The sequence below is a fragment of the Hirundo rustica genome, chromosome 4 (genome assembly GCF_015227805.2).
Source record: "Hirundo rustica isolate bHirRus1 chromosome 4, bHirRus1.pri.v3, whole genome shotgun sequence".
NCBI classification, from domain to species: Eukaryota; Metazoa; Chordata; class Aves; order Passeriformes; family Hirundinidae; genus Hirundo; species Hirundo rustica.
The window spans coordinates 5,008,661-5,026,226 of NC_053453.1; the positions used below are offsets into that span (position 1 = coordinate 5,008,661).

General features: G+C 37.3%; 1 protein-coding gene across 1 annotated transcript in view; it reads left to right on the forward strand.

Annotated features, from left to right (window-relative positions):
• The first annotated feature begins 363 nt into the window (after window positions 1-363).
• Window positions 364-17,566, forward strand: part of CELF2 (CUGBP Elav-like family member 2) — a 451,396-nt gene continuing 434,193 nt past the window's right edge. Inside the window, exon 1 of the mRNA XM_058420361.1 lies at window positions 364-394. The gene's annotated coding sequence lies outside the window, so the exon portion shown is untranslated. The remainder of the gene's footprint in view (window positions 395-17,566) is intronic.

Sequence of the window (17,566 nt, forward strand, 5' to 3'; positions counted from 1 at the left end):
AAAACAAAATATACATGACAGGCCAGCTCTACAAACAGCCCCAGTATATTGATGAATGTTTGGAATATAATTTCTACATTCTCTTGTTTTCACTTAAATATATACAGATTTAGGCAACAAAGTCATGCATGCAACTTCAGTATAGCCTACCTATGATCATGTAAATTTATCAACAGAATTTAATAAATAACTGAAATGGAATTGTGGACTCCCAAATGTGGTTCAATTTTACTTTTTCTTTCTGTAATAAAGGCTTAATTACATTTACAAGACCTGAAGAGCAAGAAGAAAAATGACACAATATAAATATTTGCTTGACCATCATTTGGTAAATACAATTTTTTTCTTCTTTCCACAGATATTCAGCTCTTTTCAGCAGAACAACAAGGAGTAGGTAAGTTACAATGATGAATTATTCTTTCCAGTTTCATGTTCTATTTAAAGCCTTTTCATTCATTAGAGCTTTTAATTTTTCTTGGGTTTGCTAGTTTTCATGCTCCAATGTATTTTTTACAAAATAATTTATTACAATCTATATTTCTTTCTTTTCAAAATTATAATCCAATTACTTTCTCAGTAAGCAAGAATTCCTCCTTTTTATGTAAAATGAACTACCAGCCAAAGCGGCTTCTGATTAGACAAGCTAATTTTGAAAGAACAGATAGGATGGAGCAATGAACTGGATAAAAATAATAATGGAGTATACCTTGTTAGATAACAAATGGAACAGACTTTGGAGACAATTAATGCACGAGATGTTTAATGCTGAGGTATGTTAAACAAATTCTGTCTTATTTATTTGCTGCTACAAATCATAGCTAGTTTCCTTAAATAGCATGCTCTAACCACCAGGTTACATCATATTTCTGTAAGCATGTGCTCTGTTCTTTACTGGAAACCAATGTGTCCTTTGTAGGAGAGTGTGTATATATTTATATATAGATAGATATAAATAAAGACAGATCAATCCATTGATCCAGTAAGGGAAATTGGTCTAACAACATTTGGGATTAGTTTTTCTGGGAAATACTTGGTAATTTCATCGAATGGATAGATACTATTTCTTCGACTTTGGTTTTCCAAATGAGTTACAGACTGAGCAGCCATTACTTGCTTGATTCTGTTTCAGGTCTTATACTAAAGTAGCACTTTTTGTAGGGTTTGTTATGAAGAGAGGTGTGTCAGACCTTGTTTCTCAATTTCCTCCATTTGAATCAATCCTACCTCCTTGAGTCTGAGGCCGCTCCTTACAGTCCAGTTGGAATAGCATAAGGATGAGAAAAATCCTCAGAAATAGGGGAAAACATCTTCCCTCACTAGCAGTGCATACAACTCAAGAGCCATCAAAAAGGCTTCATTTTAAATGTGTGCTATTAAATATATTAGAAGGAAGGTAGCAAAAACCACCAGTGCCATGAACAGTCAATCTTTAGCCTTGAAGAAAGGAAGGGAATCAGTAGTCTTTACCTCTTTCTGCAATCCCTGTAGTTACCCACATTGTGCAGATTAAAATGTTCTCCAGTGCGGTCAATAACTTATGTATGAAACCAGTCCTTCTACTCTTGTTTGTGCTGCAATCTTAAGTTTTACCTAATGCTTTAATAATAAAAATTTCAGTGGTGTTTCTGGAGAAATAAAACCAATCCTCCTAAATGTGTGGATGGCTCTTATTACAAAACTATTAACCCATTCCATCTGTGCTTCCTGCTTCCTGCTTTTATTTTTCAGCACTAATCAAATGGATGGTAATATTACTTGGCAAATGGTAACCTATCTGTAAGCACTGCATATACAGATTTTTTTTTTTACTTACTTCCAGATATTTCCCCTTATTAACTTTCTTTCAGAGATTATGCTGCCAAATCTCTCATCTCTCCTGTCTGTATATGTAAATCATCTCTAGCAGCCTTTTCTCCCTTACTCGCACAAATTACACCTTAACACTGATCCAGTAAAATAACTTCATAGTTTCAACATCCTACTTTACTTATGAATCCTTGCCTAATTCTATATCATTTCTCATCTCCTCTATTCTCAGTTTTCCAATCAGGACCTTTGATTTCCTCTTGGGAGTTCCTACCTTGAAAGAAAGTCCTTTCCAAGATCATTACCTTGCAGGCCTTGCGATTTCTCTTAGAGTACCCACTCCTATCCTGTGACTATCCAACTCACCAATGGAGATTACTTTTATATAGATTAGAGCCCTTCTGCATTTCAGAAGTCCTTAAAATGTCAGAGAACCACTCTGCCAGAGAACACACAAATGCAGCTACAACTGAGTGACACCTGTTAACAAATATGACCAAATCTAACACGGCCTGCCTGTTCCCTCTCATTATATATGTATTCTGTTAAGAATAGAAGTTAAAGATTAGAGTCATCTAGGTTAGTAGAAAGGTGGGTTACAGTCAAGACAGTGATGGCATAATTCTGCATGTTTTATTTGTAAGTCATATTCTTCTCATCACTTCTCATGGGATCTGTTGCCAGAAAAAGGCTTTTGCCTTCTCACTTCTCAATCAGATCCTCCAGATGCTTCATACTCCAGTCAAATGTGACAAAATTTAGCAATTGTTGTAATGTGGGCTTCTATCTGGATATTATTTTCTTTCTGGCCAGGTGTAGGCCAGGGTTTTGTTCTGCTGCAGAGCAAAACATTTAACACATAGGCAAGTTGTGCTTTAAGATTCAGCTGTCTTAGGATGTGCAATGAAGGGATAGAGACAAGCCTTGGAGCACAAATTGAATCTCTCACGCAAGACACAAAGGCTGATGTGTTGCCATTTTAGCCTGAATGATTTGGAGAGACAAGGGTGGAAAGACACCTGAATGTAGGAACCATGGTGATGGAAGAGCAAGAACCATTCCAAGGAAGAGAAAAAGCAATGGGGGCAGATTGTAATAGGAATCAGCGGTGATTTCACACACTTATTGTATCAAAGTTCCTCCAGAATTGCCCTGTGACAGGGCCTGGGGACCAGGGAGCTCTCTGAGGAATGATGGTGAATGATCTACTAGGGGACAATGAAGGCTCACCTGTATTTCATTAGAAAGCTTAGTAAAATCATCTCATTTCCTGGGAAATTGTTCTGTGGTGATGAGCCATCAACTAGACCAATATTCTGTTGACTATTTTGACCATCCTAATTTTCAGATCTTGTGCTATTTCTCTCGGCTCCTTGACTTGCAGGAATTCTCATTTGCTCATTGCCTCAACAATGGCAGGAGGTCATAGATTACAGCACAAAGAGGCATAGAAATTGATAGATTTAGGATCATTTTGTTTTCTATCTAATTAATGAATCCCCTAAATAATGCTGCCAGAAATTGAGACTGTCACATGACTGATCAGTCCTGAAAAATTGAACCATAATGTAACATTTCAGATGTTTCAGTACATTTTTTTGTATTGCTGGCGTAGAAATGTTAATACCACAGCAAAATGTTAAATGTGGATAGTTTATATCCAAGCATAGTATAATCACAAGTGCTGACACTATTCTCCTCTCTCTTGTGGCAAAGACGATTTAAATTTAAGTTTAGTTCACACTTTTTAATTTATTTCTCCTTTTAATTTCTTCTTTTCATATAGGAAAATTATGATCTTATGAAGCTGACATTAAATGATCAAACAATATTGAACAACCTAATGAAAATCTTAAGCAAAAGTCATTGTGAATTAGGTATTTGCTAAACTGACAACACAAGCCTTTGTAAACCTGATATTGTTCTTGTGTAAACTCATGAATGGAGACTTTCTCAAATAAATTACTTAATAACATCAGAGTCATTGGCTGAGTAAATATATCCCAGGGGCGCATACTAAGATTCCTGAATTTAAATGTTGAATAGAACTTTATATTTGTCACCTTTACTAACGAGTTTTTCCTTATGAAATCATTATTAGCATGAAAAAGTTAAATTTTGTATCTAATTTCTTGAATTAATGCTGTTTGAAAACCCTAAGGGTTTGAAAGTTCTTTCACTGGAATTCATCATTTACATAATTTTCATAGCCCCAACACTTTACTCTCTGCTATGAATGCACATTGAGGGTTTTTTATGCATTAAAGCAGCAACTTCTATTTTTCTCCACACAAAACAATTAAGAGAAGAATAACAGGTAATAAACATTTTTAATCTTTAATATTACATTAAGAGTGAAGTGCCATATTTCATGCTTTCACAACCGCATTGCATGCTGAATGATGCATTTTTGGTCCCTCACTATGAAGATATTTGATTAGAAAGGAAAAACAATTGAGTTATTTGAGATCAGTGGAGCTTTCCATCATTTCCTGGTTGAGAAACTTGTGAGTGCACAGCAGCATGGCCAGATTTTTAAGCAGACTAGACCATATTTTCTCAACTCTACATTATCATAGTTCAGCCATGATCTATGAATGTTTACTCGATTTTTTTGCTGTTGTTGTTGCTAATATGGCTTATTATATGGGAGATTTATTCTCTTTTAAGATGAAACCAGTGCAGCACAGTTTCTGACCAAAATAACTCCTGATGTTAACCTCTCCTCTGCCTAATGTTATTAGTAATAATTTTTATTACTGCAGGTCTTTTGCACTGGGGGTCATAGACATATGGTAGAAGTAAGAGATATGCGTAGGATGGACCCAAACTGGAAAATCAAATTAGCAACAAAGACAGATATAATATCTGCAGCCTTTGGGCTTAGCATAACTGCAAAGGAAACATGACAGTCCAGACAGTGTTTGGTACAGAAACTGAACTTATCTCTGTGTCAGGCCTAAACTTGTTTGACAACAGCCTACAAATAATCTTTATGTGGTAGAGAAATCTGTTCCCCAGTTTAACAACATGCATGAGAATTTTAATTGATGGTGTTGCTATTATCATTATTATTATTATTGTTGTTATTCCTGTCTGTATATAGTGAAAACAATAATGTAAATGATGCAATCTGGTTTGTGGCAAACTCTTGACTAGGATTCAATGTGAGATGAAGATTCCACTCTTAGGTATACATTTCTCACCCCCCTACAGGTATCTAATAGGCCATTGTAACCACATAAGATAAACTAACTTTAACAAATGTTTATCCCTTGGCTGGGATGGGAACACACCTAATGGAATTACTTCTATATTTTCAATATTTAAAATCTAAATCTGAAGCCAAACGTGATCTTTGATTCATATATTCACATATTTTAAAAACCTAGTGTCATGTACTCATATAATAAAAGAATTTATGCTAACTTCTTAGAGCAGCCCCTTGAATTAGTTTCTACTATTGAAGTTCAAAATGAAGAAGAAGCTGCATGAAGTTTAAACTGAACATAATTTATCTTGCATTTCTAAATGCTATGCAAGTAGGTGAATACTGACTCTTTTTAAAGCCAGTTCATTGTGTGTCAGATATCCTCCAATCTTCTTCAAAGTTTATGTAAAAACACGTTCTTGTTTTTCTGTAGAAGTAAAATCACCTGTGTGTTTTCTCCAGTCACAAAACATCTAGAAATAGCTTCTTGGTGCATCATCCAGATTATTCCTGTTGTTTTCCAATAGCAGCTTCAAGTGTCATGCTATGTGTTAATCTTTCTGCTCTTCCCACCTAGGGACAATACCAAAGAGTCTCAGGGATGGAAAAAAAAGAACAGTCATGAAAATATTGTTAACTATTAAATCCAGATGTTAAAAATTTTGCTAATCACTGTTTGATGTAGAAAGGTCTTAAATCAAATACTGGAACAGAATGAAGCCATGAAACCCTGTAAGTCTGTCTTTTGAACACCAGCAGCTTCCCTTCAAACCTTGTCCAACATCTCTCTGGACAAACCACCCTACTTGACTGAGTGGAGGAAGTCTGTTGCTAGAGGACACAAAAAGAAATTATACTCACACTTTAGTCATCAGGGCAAAAGGAAGGGAAGTTTATTTAGATGACTTTGCTTATATAGATTTTGGACAATGACCAGGGATTGGAGAGCAAGGTTACCACCTCTCCATCGCACTGGCCAGACTAAAAGTCAATCAATTATCCCTCATCAGAGAGGAATGTGAAAACAACCACTTTGTTTATGTTACAAGTGTGAGAAGACTCTACTACAGAAAGGTAAACATTCACAGAAGGCTAAAACTCAGAGCAACAGAAGTTCAGTCTGTGTGATCAACTGTGTACAGTTTTAAATTTCCTACGAATCATGTTAGTGCTTTGAAAACATGTGGCACTGCAGGAATGAGCCGTATTAAAGTTATTCATTTTGGACTCGAAATCAACAACCTCAGAACAGCTTGTTGGAAGCCCCTGGCACTCAGTTACAGTCAAATTTGATGATGGCTTGTAATGTGCATGTCAAAACGAGGTCAGCCAGTTGAGGCTGCTCACTACCAACCTTCCTTTTCCATGAGCCAAATCACTGCCCAGATGCTCGTGGAGCCTCATTACCATACTGCCAACATGTTATCCCAGGTTCAAATGTGGGTTTTGCTCTTGATCCAAACATACACTAAAGCCACTGAAAAACTCCATCAAGGAGTGCTAGGTTGCTCATGGGTGCCAAAATTCAACTGGCTCAGAATTTTGAGGGATTCTGAGTCATTTGCTCTGTCTTAACTCGCTGTGTTGTAAATTCTGGTTTGTGAGACACCAGACATTAAATGAATGTCTAGAATTTGGGCTTGTTTGGGAATTTCCAAGAGCTAAACCCCCAAACCAGCACTTTTCAAAGTTTCCCACTAATGTCTGTAGACTCTGGATGCAGTTATTGGAAAACCAGCACCTGACATCCATTTCCCTTCTAAGATTCCAGATGCTGTCACCTTGTGATGATGTGCTCTTCAGGCATAATTGTTTGTCTCTGATTTGCAGTATCTCCTGGTAACCCAGGCACTCTCCTTCTTTATCCATTCCAACAATAATGAGCACAAATTGAAAGAAAAGCACTCACAAAACTCTAATTAAGACATGTAACTCAAATATTTATCCCATAGCAAGGTTTGACTGATTATAAATGAAAATTATTCAGACTGATTTTAGGATTTTATGAAAATATATTGTTGCTTTGTAAACCAAAGCTATGAAAAATATGACTAATGATACCAAGACAACAGTAGCTACATAATTCTATCTGTTTATCTATTCTAGCTTGAATAACTCAGAGACATGTTCCATTTCACTACAATTAGTGCATTGATTTTAGGTGTGTTGAACTAAATTTCATCTATCTATCCATCAGAAGATCTTGAAGGCATACTGAACCTGAGTTTCATTGAATCATCTCACCATTTTCAGCTTTTTTAATGTATTTATTAGATAGAATTTTAAAAAAATCTCATTTATTAAAATTTCTCTCAGTGTTGCATTTTTTCTTTTCTGCACACTAGTACGTTGTAATGTTACTTCTACAAAACACTTCTCAGGAAGTTTTACTCATTGGTGTGGAATTGTTTCATAAGTTGGAAGAGAATATTCATTAACAGAAAACATTATTATTCTTTCTATGCTATTTTCCTGTCATTTTGACCTCCTCTTCCTTAGTTTTTTCACTTTCTTCTCCTTAATTTTTGACTATCCTTTCCTTAGTTTGGGTACACAGTAAACCTCCCCATGTCATTTATTGTCACCATTGTAATTTCTCTTGTGTCACATACATTTTGTCTTCCCTCTATTCAGAAAAGAGAGGATAGATGGTCAGGAAAGATTTATTCTTATTCTGCTTTATTTTTGTAGCATATTAGTTCATATTTTTTCAGGGGTTTTCATTGATTTGAATTGCTGTAACAGGTACTCAGTGCAAACTCTGAGCTTGTACAGTAATTAAAGTAAGAGAATCTCAAGCTATTTAACTTAATAAGGGGAAGTTAACTGACTTGATCAGAGTCTAATACTTGCAGAGGGAAGAATTTCTGATATTCATTGACTCCTTAATTTAGCAGAAAAGTATCTAACAAGATCCAGGCAATGGAAGATGAAGCTTGACAAATTCAGAGGTAGAAATAAGATACTCAGAGTGTAATTAACCGTCACATCTTCCCTACAGATGTGTTAGACTCTTTTCTGCCTGCAGTTTTGAAGTCTTAACAGTATTCTGAAAAAATCTCGATAATCGAATACAATTTGCTGCTTGGTTATGATGAAGATAGGCTAAAATTCCTCATGTATATTGTGTAGAAGTGCAGGAAAGTAGCTTTATAAGCCCTATTGGGTTTCATCCACATTTATAGCAGAATCCTTCACTGAAGTTCTGGTTTCTGGTGAAGGTTGTACAGGAATAATGATGATGATGATGATGATGATGATAATAATAATAATAATAATAATTTTAAATCTCTAATAATCTAAAATGTAAAGGTAGTTGTATTATTATGTACTATGGAGGTACAGGTGTCTTCTTCTAAACAGCCTGATTTCATTATACATGGTCTGTACTCCAAGATATTAAAATAAGAATATGAATGTGCATTTGATTTCTTGGTGGATAAGCCCTATTAATATCAGTTTCTACTCATGAAAAAACACATTCACCTCACATGTTAGTAGTGGGATTCAGGCCCGCAGATGAGGTATTTAATTTGAACCAGCTGTCAAGTTATGCCAAAGTATCCTTCATAGAGTCAACAGAAAAGGGCTTCTAGTGGTAGGTCCTGCCTATCTAAGTTCTTATACCAAAGTCCTGGGCCAAAACCACTTTCTGAAACAGCTGGTTTTCTTCTTTATCTGTGCAATGGTTCTAAGAGATTAAACCTCTAACTTATGTAACTACTTAGGATTTCAGGAAAACACATAAGTAGACCTCTGACGACCTCCAAAAATTGCAACTTCCCATTTGCATTTTGCTCCCTAAATAATTGTGAATGCTGTCTAGTTGCAACACTTGACAGACTTTCTCTTTTTGTCTTTGAAATCACATTTCTCTTAGGTAAGCTCATTATTTTAAAAAATTTTGGAGGGTTTTGTCAGGCTAATTGTAGGCTTCTTGGGACAATTATCCTCAATTCACTTTACATTCAAAAACTATATATATAATTGTTTTCAGGGCATGATTCACATCCTGTAATGTACTTCTAGATATGAACTGCATTCTAATGATGTCTATTTTTCCCTGTAACCACTAAGTCAGGTTACAGAAATTAGTTAAGGTTTAGATATTGACACTACAGACATTTGAAGTTAAATCACATGATGTTCCAAAGGTTGTCATGCCAAGCTTCTTCATCTGGTCAAGTTAAAAAAGATTGAACAGACCCACATGGAAGTCAATACATCTTGGAAAAATAGTAAATGATTTTTTTACTGCATTGCATGCATCATTCATTGATTATTTTAATACAGAGAAACATTCTGTGTTACACAATGGCAAAAAAAAAAAAAAAAAAAAAAAAAAAAAAAAAAAAAAAAAGGAAATCAATTTTAATCATGCTGTAGAGGATGTTTCTCCTGAATAAATTTTTAATATGAATATGGCACATCATATGTGAGGTTCTATCAGTATTTCTGGGACTCAGAACAGGGTTATTATGCTTTGGAGTGTACACATGACATTTGGGTACTTTTAAGTGATTGAATGTTAGGAAACTACATCACATCCCTCTTTCTGAAAATGTGGTCCCAGAGCTCATATCCTGGAAAAGTCCTGGGTCATAGGTATGAGAACAAAGATATGAGGAAGAAAGGAAAAGATATTATCCATAAGGTCATATGACCTCTTCTCATTTTGAGAAAATAGTTTTTTTAAAGTCAGAAGAAGATTTGGAAGAGAATATCAAAGGTAGAGACTTCTTTTTGGATAGGGATCTGGTGCTGAGGAAAATGGAGGTATGGAAGAGTGCCAGGTTTAAAGACATGGGCATTAGGACTATCTCAATACATCCAAGAGAAGGAGAAGGATGGTAGAAGATGAAGAGGAAATTTAAACAAGTCCTAGGACAAGGATGGCACTTTACATTGAAAGACTTCAGAATGAAAATGAGGTCATCCCTCGGTAGTCTCAGACCTCAGAGATAAGGGAAGAAGTTTGGAGAAATGAAGATTTCCCCTTGGCCATGAAGAGTTGGGTTAGAGGTCAGCTAGACAGATTTAAAATCCATAAATCCATGGGTCCTGGCGGGATGCATCCACAAGTGTGGAAGGAGCTGGCAGTTTCTGTTAAGCCTCTTGCTAACATCTTTAGGAGTCACAGCAAACAGGAGAGATGCCTGATGCCTGGAGGAAGGCCAATGCTTCTCCCATCTTCAAAAAAGGTAAAGAGGACCCAGGAAACAACCAGCCAGTCAGCCTCACCTCTGTCCCTGGAAAGGTGATAGAACAGGTCGTTCTGGAGGTCATCACCAAGCATGTAGACGGAAAGAAGGTCATCAGGAGTAGTCAGCATGGATTCACCAAGGGGAACTTATGCTTGTCTGTTGGGGTCTAGGGCATTCCTTTGGTTGCCCTGGAAGGTCAGAGACCTGGACAGGGGGGTTTAGGACTCTGGCACAGAGCTCAGAGGGACATTGGCTTTGATTCTAGTCTATGGGAAAGGCTTCTTGCACTGTGAGATGGATTGCGAGCTACAAGAGTGCGAAAGATAGTAGTTTAGTTTATCACAGGGTGAAAAAACAGTAGGTTTAGGGTTTTAGTATGGAAGTGAATGGGAGCAAGATGGAAGATTTTGGGCGTTGTCTTCTGCTTCTTCTTTCTTCTTTCTTCACTCTATTTTCTGCAGTGACAGTGGCACAAAGTAGTTTAAGGAGATTGGGTCAAAGTAGGGATGACTTGTTTAGTATAAGTGATAGGTATTGGCAAATAATGATAAATAAAGAATACTTAACAATTAGGATAAAAGATAGAGACAGCCTAGTGTGGGAGGAGTCGTCAGATGCCCGAGCAGCTGCACAGATCTTAGTTGGGCGCTGAGAAAATTGTAAGAAACAATAAACAATGTAAGAAACAATAAACAAAGCACACAACCTTGAAAATCAGAACCTGAAGACTCCGTCTCTTTCTTGTGTCCGGCTCAAGGCTTTGCAGAAGGCAAAAAGACTCTAAAACCACCTGAATCTCAGAAGAAAAGCTGAGACTTGACCAATCAGACAGCCTTCTATGATGGCATGGCAGGGTAGGTTAACGGAGAGCAGTGCATGTTGTCTACCTCAGCTTTAGCAAGATTCTGACACTGTCTGCCAGAGCATCCTCATAGGCAAGCTCAGGAAATGAGGGTTGCATGAATGGACAGTGAGGCTGAATGGCAGAGCTCAGAGGGTTGTGATCAGCAGAGCAAAATCTAGCTGGAGGCCTGTAGTCAGTGGCATTCCCCAGGGATCAATACTTATTTAACTGCTCTTGTCCAGTCTTATTTCACTTGTTTACCTGTGACCTGGATGAAGGAATAGAACATATCCTCAGCAAGTTTGCTGGTGACATGAAACTGGAGGCAGTATCTCGATAACCTGAAGGTTGTGCTGCAGTTCAGCAGGATCTTGATAGGTTGGAGAATTGGGTGTAGAGAAACCTAATGATGTTCTACAAGAGCAAGTGTAGGGTTCTGCACCTGGGAAGCAATAACCCCAAGCACCAAGATAGGTTGGGGGTTGACCTAGCAGATGGAAGCTCTGCAGAAAAGGACCTGGGAGTCTTGGTGGGTGACAAAACGACCATGAGCTGGCAGGTGAGGGTGGTGTCATATCTGTGATGTCTATTGGGATCCACACCTCAGCAGCCACTGTAAGACAGCTCTTTCCCATTGAGAATCTGTTAACCAAGCAGATAACATTACATCAGAGTATGACTGGCTCATCTTACTGCAACTTTAAGGACTTTTACTCCTTCTGCCTAGAAAGCAAGTGAATTTAGTTCAACTCTGTGCTTCTGAATGGTTTATCAGGAGTAAGCTGTTTTGAATTTTAGTCTTGATACGGTTTCAGAGAAAAAACTTCCTAAGGGTTGGCTCTACTAAGTAAACACAGCAGGAAATCCAGCTGTGAGTTGCTCTGGAGGTTTGTGGAAAATATCTTTTGAAGCTCTCAGATTCATACCCTATCACACTAAAAAGCAATACCAGGTAGCATCTCCTGGCAATGTTCATGTACTTGCTAATAAGGACTCCTCAGAACTATCAAGTTGCTACATACAATTCTCAAGCGGTGGAACTCTTATAGGGTAACTATTTACGTTTTATTTCAACCAGCCTGCAATAAAATTTCACACTGCTCAGGTAAGATTGCAGTTTTAACCAATAAGATTGTACTTTTACCCAAAGCAGAAACAGAAAAAAAAAGCCATTTCTTATTGCGAATCTCGTCACAACAATTTGCCATTGGCCCATTTTTAGGTTTTATTTTCTTAGAATACATCAGAGCTACCAGTCTGGGACATTTGAAAATGTAATTGAGCTTGATAGCAAGTGATACAGTTAATTCTGTTGGTAAATGTTGTGCGGTGCTAATTGCTAGTTCTAAATTTAACAATTAGTTTAGAAAATCTGAAGTGCAATTTATAATGAGATATAAGCTGCAGGCTTCAGTTTTTACCAGCTTTTTTATTATTATTACTTATACCCGTTTAGGAGGAGGCAGCTGAAAAAATTTAACCAAGAATCAAGATGCATGCCTAATTTAACTTCAACCAAATTTGACTATATATCTAGTAAATTTGCCATGGCTGCAAAACATGTTCTAACAAATTCAGCTTGTATCAAGTCTTCTGCTTTCTACAGTTTGCAATTATACATTAACTGATATTGTCATTCTAAACTTCATTAAATTCTTTAAAATTTTCACTGATGTTGTCTATCAGAGGAGTAAATTTGTACAGGTCTGTGGTCTCCCTCCTTTTAAAGAGAAATGTTGCCACATTTCAGCAGTATGGGATTTTGAAACCTAGAATGACTCATGCAGATTTTGCTTTAGACATTCTGCAATGCAAAGGTCCTTTGAGATACTAAGACATTAGCAGGAAGGAAATAAACCTGAGATGATAAAATTAAATCATATTTTCTTCACATTAAAGATTTTGTATTGCAGAACCACTGGATAGATGAAGTTAAAAGAGATCTGGATACCTTTTTGTTGACTTGGAATTGTTCAAGTCCAAGGTTGGGAGGGGCTCTGAGCAACCTGGTCTAGTGGAAGATGTCTCTGCCCATGGCAGAGTGGTTGGAACAAAATAATCTTCAAGGTCCCTTCCATCCAAAACCATGCTATGGTTCTATTCTATTAAATCCCCTGTTTAAAACAGAGTCAATTACTGCAGATGATCCAAAATTATGCCCAGAAATGTTTTTGACTCTCCCTAAAGGTGGAGACTACACAACCCTTCTGGGCAACCTGTTCCAGTTTCATGACACAGTAAAAAGAATTTAAATGGAATCTCATGTACTTCACTATGGATCTGTGGCTTCTTATTCAGCCAGAGCCGCCTTCTTCTTCTGAGCCTTCTTCTCTTTAGGCTGGAAAACCCCAGCCCCTCCCTGTTTAGGAGGTGCTCCAGTTCCTTAAGCATCTCAATGGCCTTTTACTGGACTTCCTCCAGTACGCCACTGTCTGTCCTGTGCTGGGAAGCACAGAGGTGTGCATAGCACTCCAGAGGTGTCCCCACTGCTGAGCAGAGGGGCAGGATCTCCCTGGACCTGCTGGCCATGTTCTGCCCACTGCAGCTGGGGTCACCAATGGCCTGGTTTGCCACAAGGGTGCACCATTGGTTCATGGTCAGCTTGGAGGTCCACAGGATACACAGGCCCTTCTTTTCCAAGCTGCTTTCCAGCTGTTTGGACCCCAGCATGTGTTGGTGTGTGGAGTTGTTCCTCCTAGTGTGGGGGGCTCTGTGGTTCCCTGCAGTGTCTTCATGAGGTCCAGGTTGTCCCATTTCTCCAACCTGCTGAGGTTTTTCCGAATGGCACCACAACCAACTGGTGCATCCATCATTCCTCCCAGTTCTGTGACTTGTAAATTTGTTAAATGTGCACTTTGTCTCATTAACCAGACCATTAATTAAGCTGCTACACATCACTGGTGTCAACATTAACCCTTGGGATGCTCCATTTATCTTTTCTACCTCTTCTACATTTATCCTGGTTTCTGTCTCTTTCAAGTACGCAAATCTGCCCTTAGTCACCCTTTTGTGTTCAGATCTTTAGACAGAGTAGTGTAGAGATACTTTGGTTTTGTCATTGGCAATAAACATAGTTGGATTTACCAGGTTCCATAACCCTAGAAAGATTCAATTTGAGAAAGGCAAAATCCTTGGCTAGGATAATCCACCATGTTTCATTAAGTGTGTCCTGCCAGCCTGCCTTGCATTGGCTGAATATTTGGCTCCAAACACTCCTCTTGAAGTCAGTAATTATTGCCATCCCTGTGGAATGTGAAAAATTGCACTCCTGATGTAATTTTTTAGGTAGAACAGAGACAAGAATTTTCCTTACCAAGAGGGTATTATGGTTTTTTAAACTATGCAGTTTAAACCACTGCTCCAGCATGAGGGAAAATAATGATGAAAGAATGATCACACAGTAAATAATTTTCAGCCCACAGAAAGAGCATTTTTGCCCTCCCACGTAAGGGTAATAAAAAAACCTCAAGACTGGTAATGATAACTTGATTTTCTCCTGCACTGCCCCAGCCTAAATAGTGTAATTTTCCTGTCATATAAAAATATCTGAATGACAACAAGGCAATACTGTAGTTCTGCACCCTGCTTGGTATCGACCTTAGGTGTGAATTGCCAGTTCACTACTCTGAGGAGACAGTTACCAGTCTTCTCTTCCACTTAACCTTTCTTTACATAAAATAATTCAGATACCTTGTGCCTCTATCAGTCCTCCTGCAATGCAGAGCACAACAAATACTCGAGTGACCTTAATGAGTCTCACCCCAGGTCCTCAGGGGATGGGCTGTGATGAAGTGAGATGTGCATCACACCGCCACAATGGACACGGCAGAAGGGGGAAAAGGGAGAGGATATTTCACCTTCCCTTCAGCTGTAGGATATGCTTTATGAATTGAACACTTTTTAAATCAACACACGGCACCTTGTCCAAGCCTGTGTACTTTTTTTTCTTTCAGTGGCAGGTTCACAATCTGACATTCATCTTTCTGAGTGAGAAGGAAATAAGTTAAATGGAGTAAAAATGTTACTCTGCTAAAGATGCAGAGACTCCTACCCACTACACCACCTATTTTGCAGCAGTCTTGTGCAGGATTGCTGAGGCATTCACATCACCAATCTGGAAACAATGCACACCTTTTATAGTGTGACGCCTTGCAAGACCTCTTACCCAAAACCAGGTGAATTAAATGAGCCTAAAAGCAATAAACTATATGCTTTACCCTATCATCATTGAAATGAACAAGATTATATTTCCAGACGCTTTCAGAGATTAAGGTTAGTTCCGAGAGTTACGTGTGACTTTTAGCGTTCTCTTTGTACAGTACCAAAGGAACAACGAATCATTACAACAGTCCATAAAAGCATTGTAAATATAATATATCTCAGATGATACAAATCAATTTTGTTGGGATTTTATATAACAAAGATGAGCCTTTAAATGATGAGCAATATTTCACTCTTTTATTAGTTGAACAAGAGGAGGTTTTTATCCTGCATTTTTGAAGAGACAGTTAAGACATAACTTCCAGGGTTCTCATCAAATGGATTTAAGAAGATTCCATATCAAAAAAGCAAGAGAGGCAAAGGGTCACTGGATTTCATCAGGTAATTGTAAAAATTACAAAGAGATAGCTGGGTATTTGTAAAGTTTTACCACTGGGCATTGCAAACATCATCACTTTATCTACTTAGAGTGCCCAGCAAGGATTTTAATAGTCAGCATTTAGATGAAAGAACACAAAATGTTGATGATATTAGACACAAACCAGGTAGGAGGCAAGGAGTTAAGGTGAATACAACAGGCAGTTTCTGAACAGCTTTTCTGCAAAAGAAAATACAAAAAATATTTTTCACATTTTATCCTTCAAAACTAATGCAATATTCAAAAGACAACTTCAATGAAACCAGAAAGAATTTACAACTAATAATGCAGAGTTAGTCCAAGGCCTGGTATGAATCCTGTCACTGCTAGCTGCAAAGCTCTTATGCCTCCATGTATTCTTATTTCTTTTTAAAGCAATCTGGACTTGAAAGCAATCCAAAGCTACATTGTTATGTTGTAAATTGATGTACATCAGCGTTAAACCAGTCATTAGCGTGAAGGGAACCAGAAGAAGACAGGGAGGACATAAATTATTCAGCACACAGGGCTTCAGCACTCAGAATAATATTTTTCCATATGCTTCCCTTTTTAATGTAAAAAATAAATGTGCACACATATATACACACCCACACTTACAGACATTTTCTATGAACCCCTTCAATTTTGAGCCTCCCTGAGATAATATCACACAGATTTAATCCAAATGCTTAGTCCAATTGTCTTCACAATGGCACTATTCTATCTTTTGTATTTGGTGAGTAGAGGGACAAATATGCTAAGTCTGGTATTGACTGAGAGATACCCATGGTAAGGTTTTCAAACCTCTCAGGTGTTGACCTGTTATTTTTGTTAAGAACATAATTTGTTTAAAATTAAATGCTTTTCACAATTTTAGCCATCATATATTGTACTAAGATCAATAGACCTCTTTTGTGTTCATACATTTCATGGTTCTAATTAATTATCCTATGTGTTGAAAAAATACTCAGCAACTTTACAGAGAAATTATTTCTACAGATGGCAAGTAGTCATAAGAGAAACATGTCTTAAAAGGGATGTCTTATAACCCAAGAGTGTACCAAAGGAGAGAAGAAAAAAAAAAAAAAAAAAAAAAGCACTTCTCTATTAAAGAAATAGAAATCATCATTTTTTAAAATCCAATTTTCTTTTACAATTTTCCCTGTATTTAATGTACAAGCTGCACTGAGGGGAAACTTAATTTGAACCAGGCAATGTCATTTTCAAATTTATAATCAATAAAAAAAAATGTTATCATGTATTTCTGGTGCCACAATGGAACATTTATGAATCTGTATCTGTCCACTCCCATTTGCATGAAATATTTGTGGTCCTGCCATGAGTCACAAACCTCAGAACTTAAATTTGAAACACATGCTTCCTAATAGCCTCTCTTTAATAATGTATCTGTGTTCCTAATCAATGTGAGTGAAATGTTTTCATAATTTAATAATAAAGTGGGTACATTCCAAATCTTGAACAGGTGAGGATAAATCATGTTTGCCTGTGAATAACAGCTTTTATCATTTACTCAGTGGGATCATAATGTATTCTTTCAATCTGCACCAAAGGTAGTAGCAGGAAGCTATTTTATAGATTTCTTGGTAATCTGAGCTGATGTTATACCTGTTACAGGACACTTCCAATAAAATAGAAACACAGCAGGATGAAAAAAGATACAAATGGTGTATTTATACCAGTCAATAAAAGCATGACTCGGTAGTAATAGAAAATTTGTTCGTGAATTGTGAAGTACCAGTGGCTCAGTTGGTAAGGTATTAAAGTAATTTGTGTCCTGCCTTTGTAACTTTTTCTTACAATTGTACCTTTAATTTGCTATCTCATTTTCATTGACAATGAGAAAAAGTAAGCCAGGTACATTC